General features: G+C 48.3%; 1 long non-coding RNA gene across 1 annotated transcript in view; it reads right to left on the bottom strand.

Moving 5' to 3' along the window:
- Positions 1–447: 447 nt before the first annotated feature.
- The window catches only part of LOC140260945 (uncharacterized), a 36,511-nt gene continuing 9,519 nt past the window's right edge, over positions 448–27,439 (bottom strand). Inside the window, exons 2-3 of the long non-coding RNA XR_011905633.1 lie at positions 3,350–3,605; positions 448–2,669 (exon numbers count right to left, since the gene is read on the bottom strand). This is a non-coding gene — a long non-coding RNA (uncharacterized lncRNA). The remainder of the gene's footprint in view (positions 2,670–3,349; positions 3,606–27,439) is intronic.

Genomic DNA, 27,439 nt, shown 5'->3' with positions numbered 1-27,439 from the left:
TGCTCCATGTGGAGGGCTGGACATATTGTGAGGGTCACTTTCAGAGGGACAGCACAGGGACAAATGAGTAAGGGAAGTTTGGATGCATTTTCCCAGGTGCTACTTAGGAGCCAAGCTGAAGATCAGTCAATGTTGATTTTGTTATTATTTCCACAAGAAAGATACATTGGCAGAATTGCTGGTTTTCCTGGGTTATTTCTTGCTTTGCAAATCTACACTGTTATACTTATCTGAGTGGAAGTTTCATTAGGGAAATTGTGAAGGTTTTTCTTTTAATTAACAGGTATAATGCTTATTTGGTCAGACTGCAGCTGCCAATTCCCAGATGTTGTTGTGGCATTTGTTTAATTAAGAGCAGAATTACCTGCATGGTTGGAGATGGGCACCATTGATGTCTTTAAGTGGATGCTACGTGAAGGGCTCAGCCCAGGAGCTATTCCTGGGGACTCTCCTCCTCTCCTGGGGGGGTTCCAAAGGCTGGGAGAGACATGAATGCATTCAAAGTCTTATAACAAGAGGTGAGAAATGTGGAGAAAATGTGCTGCTATAAAGGACTGAGGCCTTTATGTACATTTGGACTGCATTGTACCATCAGCTGTTCCTGTTAATGTGTTTCTTTGCTAATGGCTCTGAGCAAAATACGTTCCCAGAGTAGTTTACAATAAGAATTAGTGCTATCTCTGCCCCATTGCTCTTTTCCCATTGATGATTAAAAGGGAGAAATGCAGAAATCCATTTCTGGGAGGGCTTTTTTCCTTCAACCACTGATCACTGTCCTTCCTTATGAAGAATAAAGCAATTAAAGATCACAGAAATTGCCCGTTTCTGGGAAGTCTGCTTTATTTACTTGCAATTTCAGAAGGTGATTTCTCTTTGTAAAAGGAAAAATGTTCAGAATTGAAAATCACGTCACTCGGAGCCCCTGCAGGAGTTTGCTCACCTGTCAGCTCTGTAAGCACACAGGTATGGTGGCCCTTTTCTGCTGGGAGACTGTCTGATTCTAGCTCTTGTCAGCATGGCTGGTGTGTGGGGTTAGCACAAGCAATGTCTGAGCTCACACCTCATGTGCTGTGCTGAAGGCATCCTGTGAGGAACCTGGTGCACACACAGCTTGCTGGCAGCAACTGACAGAGGGTCTGTGCAGGGAGGTGTGCATATGAGCCATGCAGTGCTGGGCCCTGTCCATCTGTGGGTTGATGCTAGTGCTGGGCCACATCCTGCAGAGAGACCCAAACAGAACCAACGCATTGGGGCTTTTGTTCAGCCCTTCTCACAGTGACAAACAGCACTGAGCGGCATCGCAGCAAACGTCTGTGAGAACTCTGGTAATGGATGTGCTGAGGCTGGGAAAAACCTTATTTTAGATAAGGTAAATAATCTTTTCAATTATCTCTTGCTGAAAATATTGTATTTTTGAAGGCATTCAAGAACATTATGGCACAAAATGCTGGCCTAATTACCATTATCACCTCTATTATGTTAGCAGAAGTATTCTGTGGGGTTGTCACACTGGTGCCTGTGCTGTCGTTGGAGCTGAGCTCCTTTAGACAGCTGTGCTGTGAGGTTTGCTCTGCACACTGCAGGTGGGGAGGGACCAACAGGGCTGTGCAACATCTGTGTTGTACACCCAGGCTGTGGCTCTGCTCCTGCCCTGCCAGCTGTGTGCTCACATCCTGCCGAGCACCCACTGCCCAAACTGTCAGGGAGTGCTGCAGCTGAACAGTCTCATTGGAGCTTTGTCTTTCTTGCAGCTCCTGCAGCAGTCATGTACACAGCTTCTGAAAAGGTTATGCATGCAACATTGTGTGATCTTGATGAGAGGCTGATTTGATACCATTTAAAATTCTACTTGTGCTGATGAGCCAGGATTTTGCTGATGCTGCAGATATTCTGTGGTGCAAATGTCGTTAGGTGTGATACTGCATGGCCTGTGGGAGGTGGGCATGTTGGTGTGTGGTACAGCCAGTCCTGCCCTGCCCCGATGGGGGCTGATGGTGACCAGCACCCACCGCTGGGGCTGCTGCACCCTGCGTGTCTCAGGCCTGTGCTGAATTGCACAGAGGTTTTTCCTTGGAAAAAATAAAACGTGCTCTGAAAGTAATGGCATCCTCTGCAAAACTGAACTACAAAATAAAAGGCAGCCTTATCTGACTTAATTTCCTTTTGCTTTGATAGGTTTTGAAATAAATTACTTATTTAGTGGATAGCACAAAACATCACATGGTGATATTTCAGACGTTCAAATGCCTTGATCATTTAATACTATTTTCCCTTTTTTATTATGCTAAAGGCAGGATTTTAATTAAAATATTTATGCAAATTCTGTTTGTATAATCATATTTGAGAGATGGTGTGGATCAAATTTTCCAGCCAATTTATCTAAATACAAGCTTTAAACTTTCCTTTTATCACTACCGCAAACGCCCTCTCCCTCAATTTGTCCTTAGAGGCATTTTCTGCAGGCTCTGTGCAGTGTTGGCCATGGCTTCCAATGAGGAGTGCTGCACTTTGACTGGGAGGGCTCCGGCCCTGCAGGAGCTCAGCACCTTTCCCCCCTCCTCCACCTGCTGACAGTGGCATGTGTGAATCCTCTGCACCTCGTTGCTGTGACGGTGCTCATTAGCAAATAACTCCGGGGTTGTCTAAATGAGAAAGGCAATTAGGTGGACCTGTGGAAGACAAAACACGTATTGATGAATGTAATGATGACACGTGCGGAATAATTTTGGGAGCAAAGTAGAAATCAAAAGAAAAAAGAAAGCAGGTGTCTTCCAGTTAGGGCATAAATCAACAATTACGAGCTCACTGACTGCTGTCTGAAATGCGCTCTGTGCATAGCACTCCAAAGGATGGAAGCCACCAATATTTTATATAATTAAAGGAAATTATATATCCAATACCTTTTAATATGATTAACAACTATTGGGAGAAGCTGTCTAAGTGCAGTGGTTAAGGGGAATATTAGAGTGCCATTTACACAGAGTTAGACGAGCAGGGCTGTGTGCCCAGCTGTGGGCTGGAAGCATCTGCCTCGGGCTGTTTGGTGTCTGTTTGGTGTTTCCTTGGGTCAGCACTGAGCTCACATGGATCCTCAGCACAGCACAAAGATGCCAGGCTGCACGAGAGGGATGTGATTTTTGCAATGAAAAAATAGATGCACTCCTAAATGCATTATGCAGAAGAGGAAAATTAATGTGGGGTTGAGCTTTTTATGAATTCACGGCTCAGTAGTCTGCACTCATTTTGGAAGCAGTGGAACAGAATGGGCTGTGCAAGGCAGCACTGGTCAGCTGCAGCCTGAGTCCCCTGGAGCAGGGAGAGGTGGGAGGCTGGCAGCAGGGCTACCTACAGCACTTGATGGGAGCAGGGCAGCAGCTGCTTTGGACCCTGCTGGTCACAGCCAGTCCCCAAGCTCGCTCCTGCACAGCTGCAGAAGAGGCACTGCAGTGGCTGGAGGCTCTGGAGGTCGCATTTGTGGCAGCTTGCTGGGTCCAACCCAGGGATGGCTGTGTTCTGTATGGCTCTGGCTGCAGTGGGCAGCTAGAAGAGAATCCAGCGTGGGGGTGCTGTTCCAGTTCTAAGTGGTGTTGATACAGCCGAGGATCCTGAAGGGGACAGAAAGCCAAAAATAAATAAGTAAAATAAATCTTCAGAGCATTGTGAAGGGACAGCAGTAGCAAGGAGGCCAGACCTGGCTCCAGCTGCACACAAACTAATGCTGTAGGCACATGGAAAACACAGTTCAGGGCTGAGCAGTGTTGGCAGCAACACAGGCTGTGCATGGAGTCGTACCTGTGGGGTACAGAGCTGAGCTGGTGGTAGCACAGCCCCACAGTGCCATCCTGTACAACACCAGCTGCCAGTCCCCAGCACAGCTGAGCTTTCCCTCTGGTCTACTTTCCTCTCTCTGGAGCAGGGTGAGTGCTCAGTGCATCTGTAGGATAACGTGGGAGGGTGGGAAAACATGGGAAGAAACACAGCTGCTGTAATCTTTCAGACATCTCTGACTCCTCTGATGTGTCTTAAAGCACTGTGTCTGCTTAATGAGGGTTTGGATCCATCCCACTAAATTACCTTAGCAAACCCCCCACTAGAACATAGTCTGAGAAGATGGAAATCAGTGCCTGGATGGTGGAACTCGCCTGCTCCTCTTATTTCAGGCAGTTAAATGACTGAGTAATAGATCCATAAATGAACATCTTATTAGCCTAATCCTGAATGGAGGAATACACAGATCAGCTGTTTGTTCCATGGGTCTCACACCTGCCATCCATCTTAGTCACAGGAGTGCTGCGTTCAATTTGTCAGTGCTGCAATGAGAGCTCCCTGAGAGGGACAAGGAGGAAGGGCAGCCTGAAGCTCTCCTGCTGCAACCCAGCAGTGCTCTGCAGAGCAGTGGTGCTCACCCAGGGCTTGCTCCAGTGCCACTCTTCAGCCCAGGGCTTGCCACGCTGGCCTGGCTCCACACACTCCTTTCCATGGAAAGGAAGATGAAAAGCATGGGCAGAGCCCAGCAAACAGCAGTATTATTTTATATATTATTCCTGCCATGCAGTCTGGGACGGGTGCACTGGGAGAGCAGCCTGTGCACAGTGCTTCTGTGTGCTGTGGGGCCTCTGCATGTTCAGTGCTTCAGAAACACCCTGCTGCCTCTGCAGCACCAGGCACCGCGCTCTGCACACCCCTGTGCTTCCCACCGCCCCTCTGTCACTTCTTGGCATGCAGGCTCTGTCCTGTTTCAGCTCCGCATACAGCACAGCTCCTTAATGTCACAGCCATGTGATTTAGGCTTTTGATCAGGAGAATATAGTGATCTGGAGCACTTTTAATGAACTGTGTATTTATCTAGGGAGTCATACTGCTTTCATCCTCAACATAGCTAATAACCATAGCTCAAAAGAGGCCACTGGCTCTGCATCTCATTTTCAATTTCTGCCTTTTAAAGGAGATAATGATGGAAAAAAATGGCTCTGGGGAACAGCTCTGCTCCCTGTGTTGCTCACAGGACGGGGAGGGGGCTGTGTGCCCAACCCCTGTGCCCAGGGGATGCTGGCAGTGCGGTAGCAGCTGGAGGTGTTTCCTCTGCACACTGCAGAGGAGCTGCTGGGGCAGAGGGGAAGGGAATGCTGCTTGAGGAAACAGAGGGAGGGTTGGCTGTGTGTGGGGCTGTGCGCAGGGCTGCCCCTGGTGTAACTTCTCCCATAACAAAAGGTAGTTGCACTGCAAAGTAAGTGGAAATTCTGAGGTTTTCGGATTGTGCTGCAGAAGCTGTGTCTGAAAACAAATCTTGAATATTCTTCTTTCCTCCTTTTTTTGTAATAATAAACATCATGTGTCGATTGTTGAGCAGATAACACAGTCTGCTGGGACTTGCCAGAAGGAAAATCTGAGGCAGGTTGTCAACAGTTCAAAGCAGCAGAGAGCATTCAGCAGTGCATCATGGTTTGTGTGGCAGAACTAATGTAATTAACAGCGTAATGCAGACAGCGTTATTACCAGTTCTGATCCAGTGGTGCTAATTACAGAGCAGTGTTAACATGAAAATGCAGTTTTAGTATGGCCCACGTAGCATAAGGAGCTGAAGCAATCCCATTAATGAAGGAGACCATATCACAGGCCAAAGCAGAGCTGTGACCTCAGGGCACTGGCACTGTGCCGCTTCTCCCTTTGTCCTATGAGTAGATGCCCTTATATTTGCAAAGCAGACAAATGATTTTTAAAAGGTGAAAGAGTATTTCTAACTTTGATAGCGTGATTAGCTCAGCTCAGCACAGCGTTACAGCTATCTCGCTCCTCTGTGATAACTCAGAGAAACAATAAATGTCTCCTTACAGCAGACTGACATTCAGTATTGAAATTGGTCTCCTAATCTTTATGTGATTGCTTTCTCTGTGATAGAAATATTGCCTTTTGCAGAGTATTTATTGTCTGCTTCTTTCCAAAGTATTGACTTTATGTAACAGTTTGATATACATCAGATCCTTTATAGATTTAATAAACTCCTCTGGTCAGTCTTCTGTTGTAAACACGTTGAGATTTATGGGCATCTTTGTGCAAAGCCCTTTTTTGCTCGAGTTCTCTCCTTGCAGCCATGGTGGCGGGAGCGCCGTGTTCATCCTGCAGGCGCTGCTCCATGCTGTGATGCCATCCTGGTGTGGGTCGGTGCCCATTGCTGTGTCCCTCCGTGCTGCAGGCTCTGGTGCTGCTGTGCTTCGAAGGTCTGTTCCTTGCAGTGCAGCTCTCGCCCTGGGCTCCCTTGGGGCAGTCCTGCAGTGCTGTAATGTTGAGTAAGAAGCAGCAATAGCTCTCTGTACAGGAATCAACTTTCCAGAAGTGGCCTTCAAGAAATCCAGCAGAGCTTCTAGAATTCACCCATTAAGTGCAAATACTCTCTCCCTTATAATGTATTAACCTTCCTCGGGCAACAGGAAAGCAGCTTTTCATCTTGCTGCTGAGTTATTAAAAGAACATGTGGTGAGAAGCTTTGGAGTGACACAGATCAATACGAATCATGGAACACCACAGACTCCTGTTTTCTTTGTGGGGGGATTATCGTTTATAAATGCATGCTTTATTTTGTGGAGCAGGAGCCAGCAGCTTGCCCTGTGCACAGTGCTGCATGTCAGGACCCACTTCTAGGGCTTCCTCTGGGCAGAATGTCCTGGACCATCTCACAATAAGCCACGGAACTGAGTTAAAGGGACCTTTAAAGGCCATTGGGTTCTACTTCCCCACATTACACAGGGACACCTGCAGCTCAATCAGTGCTCAGATCCCCTTCAACCTCTCCTTGGCTGACTGCAGGATGGGGCACCACCGCCTCTCCAGGCAGCCTCACTACCCTTATTATAAAGAACTTTTTAATATTCAATCTTAATCTCTTTTAGTTTGAAACCATTTCCCCTGGTCCAATGCTCTTGTTCTGGGAGATAGAAAAGGGTGAGTTGAATTTCCATTCCCTTCTGATGGCTTCAACAGATGAAAAAATGTGTTTTGTTCAGCACTGAATGGACTTGATGGATTGTTTTGTGTTGTGTTTTTTTTTGTTGTTGTTTTTTTTCTTTTTTTGTTTGTTTGTTTGTTTGGTTGGTTTTTTATTACTGCCCTTCACATCCTGGCCATGGTGAGAACATTGGTCCTTACATAAACTCAGAGGGCTGTCTTGTGCCTGCAGGGCTTCTCTTGGCGCTGCTTGGCTCTTGGATGAGTAATGCCATGTGGGGGTGGAGCTGCACCAAGTTGGGGAGGCCTCACAGGAGTGATAATGCAGGATTTGGGTGTGATGAAGAAATATCTGGGTCAGGTTTTGTGGTAGGATGAAAACTGGCAGCATGTCAGCATCTCCTACCCCAAGCCTGGTCTTTGGGAATAAAGCATAGTTCAAGTGAATGGCAGTAAGAACAGCCTTACAGCTCTGTGCTGAGGGAAGATCCTTCTGCCTGCATATATTATTCATTACAGCCTGTGTTCTATTTAAGTTTACATTTTAAGTGTTGTGGTTTTTACAGTCATTGCTGTGGGCTCTGCACATTGCATGGTGCTGCTGCCCACTGAGCCTGAATGCTCCCTGTGCTCTGCCCACTGCTGCACAGTGCCCATGGGAAGGTGACTGCCTGCAGATTGCCCGCTCCATTGCAGGCAATATTGCACCTGGCTGGAGCCCCCCTCAAACACGTCAGTTATGGTTTCCAGGATAATTATTGCTCCTAGCTGCCACATTGGCTCCTGCTGTGACACCAGCTTTGTCACCAGCAGAGCACTGAGCAGAGCAGCACGTGGAGCTGCAGTCTCGCAGCATTATTTCCCCCTCCTGATCTATCAAGAAATAACCACTTACAGCGACAGGGATGTATTGTGCTCATGGAGATGGCTTAGCTGGGACACAACCACTCATTTTTCCTCACTGATATTTTATTAATATCCATTAGTAACCTTGATTCTCCTTCCCCATAGTGCTTTATCATCAGCACTAATTAATTCTTCTTGCAGGATCTCAGGATGGGGTGGGCAATGCCTGTGTCCAGGCTTATGCCTGTGGGGCCACCTGGCAGCAGAGTGCTGCTCTGTCCCTTATGGCTGAGCAAACAGGACACCGAGATGATGCCCCAAGAAATACTGGGGATGTTCTCCTCCTTCCCCCAATGCTCCTACATGCAGCCCACAGGCCTGGGGGAGGGCTGGGAGCCCCCAGGCTGCTGCTGGAGCTGGTGCTGCATGCAGCCTGCAGTGCTTTACAGGCATCTCTGCACTCTTCATTCTGAACCAGGCTGTGGTTTGTCTTTGTAGATGCCTCCAATACATTAATACAAATGGTGTAGTAGTAGCAGATGTGTTATAATAAAGCAGTGTGATCTTAGTAATTCTCCTTCAGCAGGTGAACGCTTCCTTCCTCCTTTGTATTCATTGTTTTGATGCTTAACTTGAAAAGTGTGTGTTATGCAGTGTGCTGAAGTCTGTGACAAATGGAAGAACCTGGGCAGGGGATAACAACATCCTCACCATGCAGGGGAGGAGGGGGAGAAGGGTTCTGCAGTGCTGTCCTACATGCAGGGCTATGCATGTTCTCCAGGGGCAGCTCCATTGGTGAACATTTTCAGGAGAAGCTGTGCCTGTCCAACAGTGATGAAGTTCTTGGCTGTCTTGCTTGGCAACAGTGAGGTTTTGCACAAGGACAGAATGCATTCCTCCATCTGCAGGTGCAGGGTGGGTTCCAGCTGGATGCTGGAGGTGGGAATTGCATTGGTTCTGAGTACAAGTGTGGGTTTGGTGCCTGTGTGTCTGCGCATTTTGCCTCGTGGCAGCAGTGGGGCTGTGGCCCAGCGGTTCCTGCAGATCTCTCAGGGCTGTGCTGATGTTCTGCAGTGCCAGGAAGGGCAGAGCTGTGTGGGTCCTGTGCTCAGCACTGAGCTATGGCCATCGTGGGTTTTACTGTGGGGCCGCACCATCACTATTCAGATACTTTTGCTAAATGTGCAGCTATGCTAGAGGAGGTGTTTGCTGCTATTTATAATGACAGATTTATCTTACTGATTTTTCCAACACATTTCTCGAGAGGAAATTAGATGACTACTTGGTTTAACCTGCATCAAGGAGAAACTGTTTCCCTGAGTACCTAACAGCTCATCCAGAGAGGTGAGGAATAGCTTGAGAGGGCTGCCTGCAGGGAGCCGCAGTTCTTGGTGCTGCTGCACCTCTCCAGGAGGAGCTCAGCAACAGGTGACTGGGAGAAAACTTCAGCTATGTAGAAGTCTTGCTTGAGGAACAAGATGAGGCACTCCTTGAAATACCTCAGAATAGGCAAATGGGTTCAAAGTTTGGATTGTGCCAACTGTAAAACCTGCACTGGTTTACATCAGGTCTGGATGCTGGAGCAGCTGGCAAGGTAATGGAAAAGTTCCTAGCAGCTAAAGTTGCAAGGGGAAATAGGGAAATTGCATCCCAGTTGGTCAGAAATGATGCAGGAGCAGCTGGTGAGTAGGACAGGAGTGCAGATGTCCTTCCCAGCCCCAGGAGCTGCTCCTGGTGGTGCTGTCCCTGCTGTGCAACTCAATGCCATCAGCAGAGAGCTGCTGCACAATGGCAATGAGAAGTGCACCTACTGGCCTACCATCCTGTTGCTGTCTCCATTACCAACTCCATCTACTTTCAGAGCAAACTCTGAACTCACGGCTAAGCAAATAAATGATGTCTCACTGTGGGAGCTATCTGAGCCAATCCCCGTGTGCTGGGAAGAGGTTCCCTGTGTCTCTCCTGACATACTGGGTTATTTTTAACCATAATTAAAATCCCAACATGGTGTGTCGCAGAATCCATTCTATTAACTGATGTGCCAGCACATTTTTTATTAAAAAGCCTATAAAAAGTTTTTAATTTTTAGTATTTGGAGTCTTAAAGGAGAGAGCACCCCAACGCTGATGCCCGACGACAGGTAGTCAATGAATTGGGAGCAAAATGCAGTGGTGGTTTTGTCTGTCCGCAGCTCCAGCTGGCACTAAATTACGGAATTAATAGGCTTTTAGAGGAGACTGACACATAGGTGCTGGGGAAAAGACAATTAGATGTGTAAAGCCACTTTTCTCACCGCATTTAATTTTAACTGGAGGCTTTGAGACTCAATAAATCTTCTCCTTATTTCATCCTCAGTTTTTCCACAGGTAGTCAGGCCTTTCAGGGAAACAAAAGGAAAGCAGCACTTAGAAGTGACTCCGTTTGTCCTCCCCTTGTGTCCTCCTGCTGTTGGCAGCCCTTTTTTCCCTCCCCTGTGAGCAGCAGTGTTCCCATTGCTCTCTGTGCTCCTGGAGCTGTGTGCTGTGCAGGGCTGGGTATGGCTGAGAGCTGCACCCTCCGTGGGCTGCCCAAGCTTTGAGCTGTGGATTGTTGGCTTCTCTGAGAGCCAGGAGGCATCAGCATGTGCAGTGAGCATTGGCAGCAAATCCTACACACGGTGCTGGGGATGGTGCATTCTTTGCATCATTTATCAGCAGTACAGGAGGAATTTGCTTGAGAAAATGCTGGAATGAACAAACAGCCCCTTCCTGTTCTGTGTTTGTGGCCCTGTTGTTCTGAGTTCAGCTGCCATCTAGTTAAGCATTTTCCTGTGTGAGTCACTGAGGACATGATTAAATTTTAAGTGGTGGCAGAGGAAGTAAATTTAGAAGTAGCAGGATGAGCCATTCCCGGAGAGATGCCCGAAGGCGTCTGCGTGGAGCCGGCACCCACTGCAGCCTGATCTGCTGCCAGCGTGAGGCCAGCACCCAGCTTGGCCTTTTGTCAGATGTAGAGCAGGATGGAAAGCTGAATTGCGGCTGTGGGATTCCATGGCTGTGCTGCAGGCAGTGCTCCCAGCAGATGGTGGCCATTTACCACTGACACACTTCAGATTCTTTAGAAGACTATTTTTCACCGTTATCATTAATTATTCTTAAAATAAAGTGCTTCCATGCAACATTAATTCAGGAGCAGAAAATGTTAGTTCCATCTTATTCTCTAAGGTTGGTTTTTGCGATGAATTAATGGGAGTTAATTTAGCGCTGCACAACAAACAGAACGGCTGAAGGAATACAAAGTAGCTGCTGCTTCCCAACTTGTTCCTCCTCTCATTAGTGCCCCTTTTTGGTTTTAATTCTGCATGATAGAAAAGGTCTTTGTCGGGCAAGAGGTGAATTTGCTGAAAACATGACTATAAGGGACGCATACCAGGGCATTCCTGCTCCTGTGAGTGCCACCATGAGTGTGGGCACACAGCTCTGCCGACAGCCCATGGCCATGTGGGGGCAGCGGCTGCACTCTGTGCCATCCCTTTTGCACAGTGTGTGCCTTGTCCAGGTCTGGGGGGGGGAAACTGCAGAGAAAATCCTGTCAAGCAATTAAGGAATCAGTGCACCTCAGTGATTAGTTCTGTGCTCACAGGTTGGTTGCTGTGCACAGGGCGTTGCTGTTCTGTACCTGCCACGACAGTGGGAGGCTGTATTCTGCCCAGTGAATCACACCTCCCATTAATCCACATTTTATTGGAAGTTTAAATAACAGGCAAAATTTGATCAGTTAGCTGTGTGATTCCAAGGAGGCAGGGTTAAACCTTAGGCACTCCTGATGCTTCTGGGTGCCCCGTTGGCACCTCCTGGTTTCATAGCATGGGGTTTCAGTGTCTACATACACAACAACAGGGCTTCCCTGCCTGTGTCAGCCCAGGGTGCAGAGTTTTTATTTCTTTTAAAGGTTCTTAAGAAATTATAAAAAAAAGTTAAAATACATTTTTGACACAGTTGTCGCCAGAGCCCACTGCATAGAGGAGGATTTATATAGCACACAGAGGGTTGATATACCCATTTCCAGAGGCAGACAGCTAGGACGTGGCTGGGGCTCCCAGTGCAGGGATAGGCTCTGGCAGAGGAGACAACTGCAGCAATTTATGGGGTTCCTGCAACCCCTGCTTCCCCAGCCCTGTGCTCACCTTGTGCCCACAGGGGACGCACTGGGGGCTGCGACCCAATGGCTGCTGTGAGTCCCTGGATGCTGAGACGTCAGTGTGACAGCGTTAATGCAAGAGAACACAGCTCTGTACCAAGGTATCCTTATCCTAATAAATAGTTTCAGTTAATGGACAGCAAAAGGAAGGTTGCTCAGTAAATCTGATTTTACGAGCCTTTCACTTATTTACTGTGCCTATTAGGTCAGAAGTTGGGTAATGGTGACTATCCATTAGTGCATTAGCTCAGAGATGAGGGAGCTGAATTTTAAATTTAAAAGAAGTGAGAAGAAAGCCCCAGAGCTCTGCCCATGAGCTGAGCCTTCTGCTCCTCAGCAGCCCATCAGCTGTCAGCTCCCACCTGCCCAGGGGCCCACATCCTAGCACGGTGCTGAGACCGGGGCTGCCCCTGCCCTGTAAGGTGGCACTGAGCAAAGGGTCAGCACTGGGCTAGAGGGCATTTGCAAACCAAGCTCATAACAATCAAACTAACCATTGTATGGATAGCCCTTCTTTTACTGATTTCCTTTAAAATTTTTACTGTGCTCAGGCAAATTAGTTTTTAAATGTCTTTTTCTAATTTCCTGGATACTCTGGGATTATTTACACACCCCAGAAAGAGCTGCTGACTGTTCCAAGTAAATCAGTGAACTTGCCTGGAGTTAATACATAGCTCCATTCCAAGCGCTGGCAATTTGCTGATAATTGGAACATTGGCATACCCTGGAAAATCCCCATCTCACAAGGTAGTTTATGCAGTTGTATTATGCAGCATAAAAGCCAAATTTCATCATTTACATGCTAGTAAGGAAACTTGTTGATCGTTAGTGATTAGCAGGCTGTTGGGGTGCAGGAGAGCTGTTGGGATTTGGCAGGGCTGCTCTGGAGGCACAGCGCACTGTTTGTGCACCAACAGCCACGTGGAGCTCCGCTCCATCCTCATGTGCTGCAGCAGAGCTGTGTGCAGAACTGAGCATCTCAGTGGGCATGGAGTGATGTCTGACAGTGGTGTCTATCTCCTCTACAGACACATTTCAGTTTCAATTTGCTGAGTGTGCCCTCTCTGCAGACAAGTAGTGGGTGTAATAGAGACCTTCCTCTGATGCTAATAGAAGGTGATACATAGAAATGAAATCCACTTTGTCTGCCTGTGCTGTCTGCTTGCTGTCCTCATGTGGTTCCTATTATGGGGGTCACTTCGATGCTGGCATTGCACCAGGGGTTTCCAGACAATGAGAACAGCTCTGCTGCAGGCTGAGGGTTTGGGAAGGTGTGCAACATGGAGGGGGCTCAGGGCAGTGGGAGTGGTGGTCCAGCAGTTCCTCCTGCTTCTTTTGCCTCTCCACTTCTTTTTTCCTAACTGAATTTCCTGAACCGACAATCTCCATGGTACAAATCATTTTGATGATTTTCATGTTATGCTTTTGCCCTCTGAAAATTTGTTTACAGCAAAGATTGGGTAAACATCCTGAAAGTAAACAGCTGAGACTGTCAGGCCAGTAGTGCTAGCAAAAAAAAATGAACATATACATCATGAACCATTTCTAAAGAGTTTGGTTTCATTGGGGAACACCATGCCCAGGTCTGCAGGAGGAGCCCTGTGCCTCCACCTGCTCCATCTGCATGGGGCTCAGGGCTGCTTGGTGCTGCATGCAGTGCCCAGAGCTGCCCAGCTGCAGGGTCATGGCATGAAACACAGCTCCACACCCACCCCATGCTGAGCTCTGTCCCCAACCCCACAGCTGTCCTCAGAGGGTGACCAGTGTGTGCATGGGAGCAGGCACAGAACGGGACATATTCTGCAGCATGCTGCCAGAGTGGGCACCACATGGGCTCCGCACCAGGATTAATGTTTGAACAGCACTCATCCTATAAATCTCTCTCTGAGGCTTTCTCAGAACAAACAGCAGAGAACAAGGCATCTGTCTGACACTGACAGAGCTCCAACCTGTGTATCAGGCTGGGAGTGCTGTCAGTGCAGCCCCCACGTGCCGCAGGCACTGCGCCGGGAGCTGCCTACACACTCATGTGCAAGGAGAAAGAGTCATTGAGATTAATTGCAGGATGGCATATGCAACGTGTTAAACAGTTATGTGGAAATGATTGTTTGTGTTTAATTATGACATATGCGCGTGTTTAACAGTCATACATTTTTCATTGGGTTGTATATGCAGATGCAGGCAGTGCAGCGCAATGATGGGATGCAGCAGTTCGGACCGGTCTGGTCCTGCAGCACAGCGTTGCCACTCCTCACCCATATGGAGGCACAGAGCCCAGCATTGCCTGCCCCCACCCACAGCCCTTGGGCGCAGAACTCAGAATTCACAGATTTGCAGCAGAACAGGATTTTTTTCTTCTTTGTGGAAGGGAAATTTCCAACCAATGGAGCTGGTCTTAGTGCTGTGGTCATCTCATGGGTTCTTAAGTGTATGCTGAAACCCAGCACGTTTCCAGCAATGTCCCTTGTCAGTGCTTTTCCAGGTCTCTCTATTTTTTCTTCTGTTTCTCCTCCTTTCCTCATTCCTCTTTCCCTGACACATGTATACAAATGCATGTTGCCCTCGGTGAAAGAAGAAGATGAAAAAGTGCAAGGGAATAGGAGAGGCAGGGAGGATGGGCCAGAGAGAGAAAAGTAGAGTGAAGGTACTGATAAAGAGGAAACTTAATCAGAATGGAAAATTCCCGTGGAAAAAAAGAAGTGCAGTTGCTGGGAGGTGGAGGCAGAGCCCTGGTTTCACTGCTCATTGGAGCACAGGAGTTGTGTTCCCACTGCCGACGCCTGGTGCGGTGGTGGGAGATGAGCAACGCTGTCTGTGTTGCTGAACCAATCCCTCCTGGGACCAAACACATCACTTGGAGAGTTTCATAATGTTTAATTTTGCATTAGGCACAGAATGCACTGTTTCTGTGTTGTGTAATCACACGCTCAGCCTGCCTACGTGCTGCTGAACGATGACATTTTTTTCCCTTTTCTCCATCTGCAAGGCTGCAAAGAATGCTCCATTTTTAGTGAAAATAATAAATGCAAAATGGCTTTTTGACCCAGAAGCCAAAGCATAGGTTTTGAACAAAGGAATAAGGCTGTTCTTTTTGACTCGTCCTCTCAGATGGTCTCGTGTTGGTGCAGCTTTACTCTGTGTACTGCAAAAACATCCATGGGAGATGGGATATGGCTCAGACAGGACAGGGTGCTGCTGCTATGTGTGCTCACACTGCAGCACAGGCATCCCATCGGGCTCCAGCTCATGGCTCTGGTGCAGCGTGAGCACTGAGGGCTGTGGTTAATTAGAACGGGTAATGGCAGAAGACAGTCTGACTCTAAAGGCTGCAGTAATCCTGGGAAAAGTTCATTGTTCTTTATTTTTGCTTTGATAATTAACTACCTGAGTCATAGAAATTATATATAATTACTCTTAAGTGTCACATACATGAGCAGCACACAGCTGCGCCACATGCATGCTGCTGTCAGTGCTGTTCTAAGCACAACCTTAATCCTGGAGCACAGCAAGGACAGCACATCACGGCACGGCACAGCACAGCACTGCACAGCACGGGACAGCCGAGCATGGCATAGCACAGCTGCTGATCGTTTTTTCCAACCAAACCTGCGTGTTGTATAGGTTTTAGTCTGTTTAATGAAGCATGATAATTGAATGGTAATAGCTGTTCTTTGAAAGTCCAGAAAACAGATGGAAGTCTGTTAGGATCAATGTATTGTCTACAGGGAAATAATCCATCTCTGGAAGAAGCCAGTGATTTGTTCTTGTTGTTCTGTGGAATTAGGAAATATTGCTATTTATGAGGCACATTTATAAAACCAGCTCTCGGCTTTTATGGAGTCAACTCGGGGGCATTTCCCACCACCCACATGCAGCCAGTGGGGCTCTGGGTGCCACACAAAGTCAGCTGCAGTGCAGACCAGACCTGAGCAGCAGTGTGGGGGCACAGATGTGCACAGGGAGCACTCACTGCTACCCAAATTCAGGGTGCCATTGTGGCCAGCCTCCTGCATCCCTGCCTCTGTCTGGGAGCATGACAGGAGTGCTGCTGGGTGCTGAGTATCCCCCATGGGAGGCTGTGGCACGGCTGTGTGCAGTGCGGTGCTGGGCACAGTAACTGCAGGCAGTGCAGTGTGGTGTCAGGCAGCACAGCTCACCGTGCACACTATTGAAAATGAGAAAATCAGGCACAGTGTAAGGTTTGGTCTTGATTGATTGTGTGTGCTCAGAGCTCAGCCAGGTCGATTCAAGCCACTGCGTTAAAAAAGCGGCAACTTGACAAGAGTTGCATAGATTGCCAACGTGCTCAGAACTGGTTTTGCTGTTTTACTAAAATAAATGCCTCAGCCCTGCCAAAGAATTAAAGGTGGAAGGAGCCGGCACTGAGGTGCAGAACTGAGGACTGCAAGCTGCAGCTCAGCCATAGCCATGCACTGCAGGGCAGGGGGAAAGGAGACCAGGGATACGTGTCCAGGAGGGGCCTTCCCAGTGCTCCTTTGGTTCCCTGCAGTGTGGTTTCCAGCAGGAGGTCCCTGCTCACCACAACCTGCTTTTTTATCGCTGTAGCTGATGGAGAAATTACATTTGTTCATGTTTTAAACCCGGTCAAAGAATAATGTGTACATTTTCCGCCCCATGGCTTAAAAGCCCTTATCTGCAATTTTTTCTGTACTCACTCTAAGCTGTGTTGACCTTGGCGGTTGATTACTTTAATTTCCCCAGGCAGGCATTCATTATCCCGCACCACTCACATCTTTATGAAATAAGATGTTTGATGTAGCAAAATGACTCCAGTACAATTAACAAGGTATTGTTTCCAAAGGAGCCCCGCACTTGTATGTAGGTAGAAGGGCACTCGGGGCAGTAATTTACAATAAAAGAAGGCACATCACTGGGGATGTGGTCCTTGTCCCATGGTATTTGCCTCTCGACACTGATGATCCCAAGTGTGAGTTGGGCTTCAGGGATATAACCACGGGGCCTCCTTCCATTGGGAGCACTGACAATCCATGCACTGTGCCCTGGGCAAGGTCAGTGCCATGGATCTGAGCCCACAGGGCTGCATGTTGGCTGCTTGGTAAGGAGGAAGAGAGCAGAGAGAAAAACCTTTTACTGTTTGTCTTTCTTTCTGGGAAGAAAAAAAAAAAAAAAAAAAAAAAAAAAAAAAAAAAAAAAAAATTGAATCATGGTGATGCTAAATAGAGAGGCCTATTTTGGGTCTGTTTCATGCAATGATTATAATGTGGTGATGGTGATGGTGACAAGCCATTATCTCTGTGCAGCCCATGGTGAGTAATGGGCAGCACCGTACTGCCTGCAGCCCCCAGCTCAGCCCTCAGTGCCTGGAGATCAGAGCAGCCCCTGCATGGGACGGGCAGCAGAGCGAGGTATGCAGGAGTCAATGGGGCCAAGATGTGCCCCGGCCCCACTGTACCATCCTGCCCAGGAGCTTGCATGTGCTCGGGTGCTCTTTTTTGTGTAAATATCATGATAAAAAGACATGACATTTTCTGGGCCATCTTCAGTATTAATAAGCTTCCAAGTACGGAGTGACCTTTTCACAAAGGATTTGTAAATGCCAAAAAATGCATTAAAAAAAAAAAAAAAAAAAAAAAAAATCACTCCTGCTGAAGCAAGCCGAGGCTTTGTAATTTTGCATTTAGTTCTTAAATGGTGTTTTCTTTCCTTTCCCCTTTGGCTTTTGTCATCTCTTTCTACTGGATGTCCGTGATGAAATCTGAACCTCTGTAACAGCCACAAAGACAATGAGCAAACCCAGCAGTGCGGCAGCCCTTGACCTCAGCTTTCAGCTGCGCTGTCAGAGCCTCTGCCCTGTGACTGTGCTCAGCACTGTTCATCCATCAGTACACCTCCAAGAATCCCACTCCAACACCACCAGATTCCTCCTCCTCTCCCTTGCAATAGCCCAGAGATTTTGGTTGCTGGCATGGAACCAACATTCTCCTAAGCTGCAGCTTGAAAAGATAAATTAACTCTGGATCTGACTCAAATGTAAGCTTCATATTTGAATGTTTTATCACCTCAAAATCTCATCCTCCTTTTAATTTCCTGAGTGGTTCTTGTGCCCAGCTCACCAACTGCTAATGCACTTCAAGAGTTTCCTGCTCAGCTTCCAAAGCTATTCCCACATGCACCTCCACCTCAGTACGATACATACGATGGGAAGGAGTAGAAGAGCAGACTGCAGCCCTGTGCCTGTTGTGTCACCCTCAGATAGCAGGGATCAGTGCAGGAATGGGAACATAGTTGAACAGGAAGCACCACATACACATGAACCCAGCAAAAAGATCACCCAGTACCGCCCAGCTACACAGGGTGCATGGTTTGAACCCCACTGGGTTTCCCAGGGCACACTGTTGAGATCGGCATGGATGCTGCTTACCATGTGTATAATGTAATGGTGCTTGGCAGGTTTAATTTTCTTCTTAAAAGCTCCATATTATGGCAAAAGAAACGCTGCACGGTGGTGACACAAGCTAATTGCTCCGCTCTCAGACAATATAAACATTTGCTCACTGCTTCTCAGAGGCACTAAGGCACTCAGCCCTGCAGCAGCTCCGAGCCTCTCCTGCCCAAAGCTGTGGGGCACCAGCTGCAGTCAGATGGAGTTTCTTTGTACCTGGACCAGGTGAGGGCCAGGCAACGCTCTGAGACACATCCCAGACTACAGCAGTTGCTCTGTGTAGGGCTGCTCCCCATGCTTTGTGAGCAGCTCTGGCCCTACACACAGCCAGGAGCCCCCTGGGCCTCCCAGCAGCCCCACAGACCCCTGGCTCGCACCACACTCCTGCTTAGAACCTTTCCATCACAGCTGCACTGATGCAGTGTGAGCAATTACTTCTCATTCGGTTCTCATTCACTAATTAGAGTAATGGGTCCCTGTCCTCCATATTATGTCCCTCTCAGTATTTGTACAGAGCTATCACAGCTCCCTCTGGTCCCCTTTCCTCTTCACTTAAGAGAGTCCCAGTTCACTTTAATCTGTCCTCCCTGACCCTCGCTCCTACTCCCACTTCATGCATCACATAACCAGGCCTCATTGCTCTGCAGGATCACATCAGGGCGATAACATTCCAGCGGGGGCTGAAAAAGCAGCTGTTTGGGTTCCTGTGGATTCCCTCAGCTGCCCGCAGCATCACAGTGCCTGCACCATAGGGCTGTGTGGCAGTGGTGCACGCAGGGCTGCAGCACTCCTTGTGTGCTCTGCAGCACCAAGATGGGGGTTGGTCTGGATTTAGAAAGTGGAAATGCCAAGCTTCGTTTATGTGCTGGCACCAGCGTTAACTACCTTTCCCCTTTTTAGCACCATTCTTGTGTTCTGCTTCTTACTTAGAGCTGATGATAAGCTGTCTGTCCGTGTAAGCGCTCTGCTGACACAAATAGTGATGGATATGAGCAGTAATAAGAGCACGGCTAATGAGACATGGCTCACAATGAGAGGAAAAATTGAACAGCATTCTTTAATCATCAATGTGCAAAGCCAACCGGAATAGATGTGTTTCAAGAAGGCCTCTTTTCTATTTAAATGTAAAATACACTGAAGTGCTTTAAGAACCACAGAAAATCACGGGTTTCTGAAGCAGCATTATCCTTGTAATCCCAGCCAAAGAGAAAACAAAAAACACAAGCAGCTCTGCAGCGTCACAAAAGGGGCCAATGGCTTCTCCTGCTCAGATCACTTCTGTGCAGAAGTGCAGGAAACCGCAGCTACAAAGAGGTCACTGAAAGCTTTGGTCGCTCATTGCCCTGGGGGACACCACAGACTTGGGGAGTGAGTCTGTGCTGTGCAGCAGCAGCTGTGTGTTGTGTGGCTGTGCCAGGGCACGGGGAGCTCCCTCAGTGTGGGTTTCCTTGCTGGTGGCTGTGCCCACTTCTCTGTGCCGTCAGAAGGCTGTGGAGCTGAATGTGAGGACCATCCCGCTCCACCTGCCCTGCAGGGCTCGTGTTGATGCGCTGTCTGTCCAGCTGTGCCTGGCAGTCAGCACACAGTGAGAGGGCCCTGAGGGCTCCGGAGCTGCGGGGGCACTGAGCTCAGGGAGAGCAAATTGACGGCCTTTTGTATCTCATCCCACCCCTCACCCCCATCTCACTCTGAAGTCTCTCTTAATTGCACCCACCTCACAGTACAACACTATAACTCCCAGCACCACTGTGATGATCCAAATGTTTTTGTGCAGTATTCCAAATGCTGTGATCCCAAAGTGAGCTCTTTATTAGGAAGAATTATGAAATCTAGAGTAATAACGGCAATCTCTGAGAACAAAGAGTCAGATATACAGCTCAGGGGTTTTCCAGTCATACCTAAATGAACTGAGGTGCTGAGCCATGTTCTGTTTGATTCTCCTGCCCCCACATGCCCACACCCACTGCTGGGCAGAGCAAACCCCATTCCCACCTCATGCTGACAGCCCAGTCCCACAGAGCCCTCAATGCAAACAGCTGCTCCCTGTGCATCACCACGTGCTGCACACACACAGCTCCCACAAACCAATTCCTCCCTTCTGCCAAAGACACGAGATTGGATTAAGAAGCATCACACCTTCGAACAGAAATTCACTGAGGGTCTTTGTTTACCTTCTGGAGAGGATTTTTAGAAAATGTTCTGATCTCATTTCCCCCTGCTTAACACACTCATAAAAGCACTGAGGAAAAGAAACCAGGCTCCAGGCCAGCGTCTTCAGCACCTGAGGCATTAATAAGCATCAGATGCTGTGGGAACCCGCTGTGAGATTTTGGATAAGCAGAGTGAAGGAGAAATGGAGGGGGCACGCAGTGCACTGATAGGCACTGTGTAATCACATGGGGAGAGGAGTGACAGCCAGAGGGAAGGATGGCTTTAAGAGGAGCTCAGTTAACAGAGAGGAGCAGCCTCTCTGTGGCTACAAACCCCTCAGCCCAGTGCGCCTTCTGGCTCAGGATGTCCCTAATCTGCTCACTGCCATGACCTGGGGCTCTCATGTTGCATAGCTCTCTTGGTGCCCAGCTCACACAGGATGCCGGCTGTGGTGCCCCAGCTCAGCTGTTGGCTCTGCCCATGTCCCAGCAGCCACCCCAAGCTGCAGCCTCCTGGTTCAGTGCGGGCTGAGCCCTCTTCCTGCTGCATGATGATATTTTAGTATGGTAATAAGGTAACTGCACTGACACAAGTCAAACATGAACATTTGGAGTGTGGGCTGAGAAAAAAAAACACCATCTTTATGCCCGCACACATCAAATGATCCTCTCCAACAAATGGTGCAGCAGCAATGCTTCCCTTGGCAGCGCAGATCACTGCTCCTCCCTCAGCTCCTCCAAAGGCAAACATCTCCTCCACAAATAACAAAAGCAGAGATTTTTCCCCAGCAGACACCCAGCCCTTGTGATTTCAGATGCTTTGTTTTCTTGTTTTATCTTCACAAACAGTTTGAATGGTTTTATAATTTGCCTGCACTTCCACTTTATTGTATCTGTCTTCCATCTGTTATTTTTATGGCTTCTGTTACCATTCTGCTCTCACTAATGCCAACGGCTCTACTGTAAAACTGATGCTGCATCCTACAAACTTATCACCTCACTCCAAAGATACATCTTGTGCATGGTGGCATAAGAACTGCCTGGAGAAGAATGAATGGATCTTTTATTAATGATTTTCTCATAGGAAGAGGCAACATGATGGTTGCCCTTGGTGCAAATGCATCTTCCCACTGCAGCTGCAAAATTCCCCTGAATGATACCAAGCTCATTAAAGTCCTCCCCTATTTGGGGCAGCATGCTTTCTTCCTCCTTGTCTCCAGGCTCAACTGACTCCAGCCTGCTACCGAGGCAAAGGATGGAACTAATGTTTGTTAAAAGGATCTCATTCTGAATACACCAAGTTGCCCATTTCGAGTTCATGGCTCAGGTGAAGCCATGGGATGGAGAGCCTTGCCAAGGCACCAGGATGTGCCCAGTCACCAGTATTCAGAGGCAGAGAGACATCAGCCTCCACCCTGCTGCTAGCTGGGAGGGACGGAGCTGGCGAGCAGCCCACAAATCCAATACATACATGTGTAAATTAGAATGTATTAAAAACATAAAGTGCTCAAACATTAATATTTAAACAGCATCCCCTGCAGTGTCACCACAGATTTTTGCTGGAGAAGTAGATAATGAACATGAAGGTGACAGAGTCTAAATAACTGCCCCAAACACCTTGTTGTCCAAACTCCTGGTGTGGTTTTGAATAGAGCTGCCTTGGGGGCAGATCCAGCCCCAGGGTTCTCTGAGGAGCACCACAGAGGAGCGCTCCTGCCCAGGGGGTGACTCCAGCTCATCTACCCGTAATCCTGGACCAATCCATGTGCTGCCTCCGGTGATTTGCTCCCTCACCAGCTTGTGTTGGAGTGAGCCTGGTGTCAGCTAATGCAGAGGCCATTTGCTGAGTACAATACATTTATCACGGAGTATCTACCTATCTCTATTGTACTGAGCGTGCACATTTTAACTCACTCTATTATACATACCATGAAATTTAACAAGGTATGTCCTATACAGGGCTGTAACATTGCAGCTGTGAGGACTAATTAGATAACACTCATTACTGTTCATTCAATTTGCGTTTGCAGATGCAGGGAGCTGACTGCTGACTGCTCTCACTCTGATTGATTACCCCCACTTTGCATTCATTAGGAAGGTGGCCTCAGCACAGTGGTTTTACAACATGTGTTTGCTCCCACATAGCTGGATGTGCCACTCAGAAGCCCTGACTGTGCCTCTGATTAACAATATTGTGCAAACACGGCACAGGCAGTGCAGTGCGATGGGCAGACAGCAGGGCTGGGTGCTGCAGGGAGAGATGGCCAGAGGGGGGGGACTGGCAACAGTGCAGCCTGTCCAAGGATGGCAGCACCCATTGCTCATCATCTGCTCACATTGGACATGAGTTACAGAAACAAATGGCTTTGCCAGGAGTCTGAGCTGTCAGAAAAATGCCAAACCTGCAGAATGAGGGCAAATGGACCCATCACATCGGCCACTGTACCTCTCCCTTCTGTTCTGTTTCCCCTCAGACCCTGGCCGGTGCAGAGCCACAGGAAGGGCTGTGCTGACCTCAGAGCTCACCTGATACCAGCACTGCAACCAGAACCCATCAGGGAATCCTGTGTGTTCCTATGGGAAACACACAGGATGGGCTGAGAGCCAGCTTAGCCTTGTCTATCCACCAGGCAGGACTGGATTACATGTTGTCCAGGCCCATGGTCAAAATAATAAAGAAACAGGGCAAGAGGCAAATGATACTTTCTACAAATACTGTCCACGTACTGAAGAGAGGCACCAGTCCAACAGCTGGTACTTCTCTTCCCCTGCACTGTACCAATCTGACTGTATTTAAACAACAACAAGCTGTAAGTGCTATTCTTTGCCATCCCCAGAAGTCTGTTTCCACTTCTGACTGCAGTGAAGGCTCCGTGCTACAAATGCAGACATTATAGCTGCTCCTGCAACAAGTCCCATTGTACTACGAAGCAACACTAGCGCTTTTGGCAGATAGTAGTGTTTTCTCAGCCATGCCGAAGCTGTGACACAGTGTTCTGCAATGCAGCACATGCTGCATGCCCCTTGCAGCTACAGCTTTACAGGAGAAGCATCCTGGTATTCAGGGATTGGGTTCAGACCAGTACAGCCCCAGCTCAGAGCCCTCTGAACCAAACCAGAGCCTGTGCACAGTGGTGGGAGAGGGGACTGTGTCCAGCAGGAAAGCACACCTTGCCCCGGAGACCCCATGTGTCCCACTGCCCCAAAACCACAGATGGGCATGTCCAAGGCAGGATGCTGCCATTCAGAGCTGAACTGGTTCCAGGGGATTTTTTCATTACACTCGGTGTTGCCAGGCTGCCAGCACAGCTCTGCTGCCATCATGCTACCAGATGAACTGTTGTTTCAGCTCATTTCGGTGTGAAACACTGTCACTTTTTTCCTCTTTGCTTACACATTTCTCACTGGATAGTTCAGGCCTATGCACAACATATTTATTCAGCAGTAATCATTTCATTTCTGTAAAGGAAATATGTTCCACCACTCCTGCAGCTGACGGGCTCTGGCATACGCTAGAAGCTGAGGCCCCAAAAGGAGGGAGAATATGTTTAAAGGATGAACCGCAGCTGTTTGCAGCACTCTTCTGCCCTAGCAATCGTTTTAATAGGAAGAATTCCTGGAGGGTTATTTGGCTTCTGCACAGTGCATGCTGTGCTCACAGCCTCTGGTTGGGTATTAGAGGAGTGAACCTCCAAAGACACTTCTGTTCCTGCAAAGCATTTCTAACAGAGAGCAGGGTTCTGTTCTGCAGCCTGCTTATGCACCAGAAAACACTTGCTCCCATAAGCGGCACCAGGAATGGTACAAAACCCAGAACATTTACATAATCTGCATTACTGTAGCCCTGCTCTTCATCACGGTGAGCTGCCTTCACCTCCCCGTGTTCAGAACTCTCCATGCAGCCCAAAGGTGTGCAGAGAGGAGAGGCACAGTGCAGGTTTGACTAGCTGTGTGCTGTGGGGTGCTGCTGCAGGGCTCACACTGAGCAGAGAGCGGCCCTGGGCAGCATGATGGTCAGGCTGTGTGCTGGGCTGTGTGCTGGGGTGCAGCCAGGGATGTTGTGCTGCATTTCAATGGTAAACTGAAAATTCAGCAGCACCGTGTGGGTGTGTGGCTGCTATGGCTCAGCAGTCGGCTCTGCCAGGATAGCCCTCAGATTGCTGATCACTGAATACAGCACCCCAACCTGCCTGGGCCATGAGCAGAGCAGTCCACTGCCTTGGCTGGAGCCGTGGGTGCTGTGTCTGTCCCCAGGTTCCTGCATGGCCGCTGAAATGTACTGCAGGTGGCCGGAAGAGGAGATGTGTGCATCCTTCCTGGGTATTTACTTCCAATTCAACTGTCCAAAACGCTGACTATTTGAATTCCTTACAGTTTCGTTATGCTCTCATTTTCATTTCAAGAAACACAATTGTTTCTACTGCATAGGTAATGCACTAGGAGCGCTTCCACCAGGAAGGCTCTGCTCACAAACTTAAGAACAACTAACAGTGACTTTGGTTGGGAAGATTTGTTTAACAGACCCAGTTAAAAACAAAACCAAGGAGCAGCAGAAGGGCAGCACATGGCACAGTATGGCTGAGCAGTCATCCTGGGCTGCACACAGATCTCTCCAATGGGTCAGTCTCAGCCAGCCTCAGCTCCAGCCACAGCCCTGGCTTAACCCCAGTACTTCTGTGTGCCACAGATAGCCACGCAGCAATGCAGTGCTGCACAGACCTGCATGCAGACATGGAGCCACCAAGGCTCTGGGAGACATTTCTAGCTGAAAGAAATGGAAATTGGTGGCCAAACTGAAAGTTAGATGCCTTAATACTTCTGTGGAAAGAGATGTAAGAGACCAACACGTACATGAATAACACCTGCCAAATCACACTTCAGAATGTCAGCCAGAAAAAAAGAAAACCCTAACAAATATCCTGGTACAGGGAAAACAGATAACAGTTTGCTATCACCAAATAATGTTTGTTGCATACAGAAATGCCATCCTTTATCTAGATATTTAGATGGGAACAGAAGTTCAGTGGGTTTGTCAGCGCCATTCATTTCTCTAGAGAGAATTCCGAAGTGCGGCTGCCGACAGAACATCAATAACGGAGATAAATGCTCCAAAGCGTTAATTTTCTCAGTGCTTTGAAATCTGACTCACACACCGTCACCATGCAGCAGGGAGGGGGTAATGCGAGCAGGCACTGCGAACATCCACTGCAAATAAAACAGCATCATTCGAGTGGGAGATGTTAGCAGGCTGGAAGAGGTGTGCTCTGGCCACAGGATGGGGTTTCAGCAGCTCCCAGCAGTGCTGCGGGCCAACACTGCTGCCAGAGCCTGCCCTGTTCACAAAGAGCTCTGCAGGAAACACTGAAGGAGCTGCTGGCAGCATCAGCACAGCCCCATGAACCTGGTGGTGTTCTGAGCACAGAAAAGTGAAGGCAGGAGCAAATGGGGACGCTGAATGTCACTCTGTTAGTATGGGCAGTTACCCTCAAACTCACCCTCGGTTGTCCTGAATGCAGTACCACATCAGAAGGTAATTCTCCCCACATTTCCTGTCTGGGATTCATTTTGCCAGCGCTGGGCAAACACTAAAAACGTTATGCACCAGTGTTCATTAGGACATGTTCATTAGAACATTCCATGTAATTAGTGTGGACCATTTTCTCCCTCCTTTTAGATTCAGTTCCCACAACTTTATTCTACCAGACAGGTTTATGATCACAGTATCCACTGAAGTAGCAAACTGCACGTGATTATTGGAGATAATTCACCAGGAGCAATGTGATAAATTCATTATTAATTCTCATTATGAGCACCACTGTTTGCTGCCTGTGGCTCTGCATTCAGTCCCCAGAGCTGCAGGCACTGTGCCCAACATGGGTAAACCCAGAGCACCTCACTCTTCCTGGTGAGCAGTGCTGCATCAGCCATTCATTTCATTTAGCTGCTTTCGAGGATGGTGTTGTTGAACTAAATTGAATCTGTCTGCTGGCAAATACCCTAGAAACAGGCAGCAGCCCTCTGGAGCGTGTGGGACCACTCCTACACCCAATCCATCTTCTTCCAGTGAAGGTACTGTGCAAGTCAGGCCTGGATGCTTCACTCAGACAGGCAGGACGAGACCTGATAGAGACAGATCAGAGGAACATGCTCTCCCAGCGACCGCATCACTCTCAGGGGAAGACATATGAGTTGCCTCAGGAAATAAATGCTGTAATCCATAAATGTCTGCGGGTGCCCACACAGCACTGCCCTGCACTGTGGGCTGGTGACAGGCGCTGCAATGAGCACTCCTTGCTCCAAACCCGCAGTCTGCTCACTGGTGTTCGTGCTGCGTTCATGCCCATGCTAAATGCCTTGGAAACTAAAGGATTTACACTGAAACTCCATTAAAAAAATCTTTTAGCCTCAAGCTACACCAAAGGCATAAAGCAGGTCTATGAAGTGTTGCTCTTGTTTTCCCAGGCCATCCATGCTGTCAGTGTGCAGGCACAGATCATGGGATGGAACAGGAGCTGCTGCAGTGCTGGGACCCTGTGGTGCCGATGGTAGGGAGATCATCACCACAGCACACTGCTGCTGCTATGGCACTGCTCAGGAGCTGCTGCAGTACTTTCACTGACCTCAGTGACATTCAGTATGAGCACTGAATGGGCCCATTATTTTTTCAGAGTGAAGAGCAATGAGGAATTAATATCATTTCCCTCAGAGCTCACTTTTCTACCATCAAAGAAAAGGCAGATAAAGTACAGGCCAGGAGGAAAATATACATATATATATATATTTTATTATTATTATTATTATTTTTTAATGATATAATGAAGGGGTTTGTATTCTGCATTGAGTTATCCCATTGGCTGGTTATTCCCCTGCCATCTCCTGCCCCAGGCACTGAGCTATT

Source organism: Excalfactoria chinensis, chromosome 19 (genome assembly GCF_039878825.1).
Source record: "Excalfactoria chinensis isolate bCotChi1 chromosome 19, bCotChi1.hap2, whole genome shotgun sequence".
Lineage (NCBI taxonomy): Eukaryota > Metazoa > Chordata > Aves > Galliformes > Phasianidae > Excalfactoria > Excalfactoria chinensis.
Note: the sequence above shows the minus strand (reverse complement) of the source record. Positions and strands in the feature narration are given on the sequence as shown.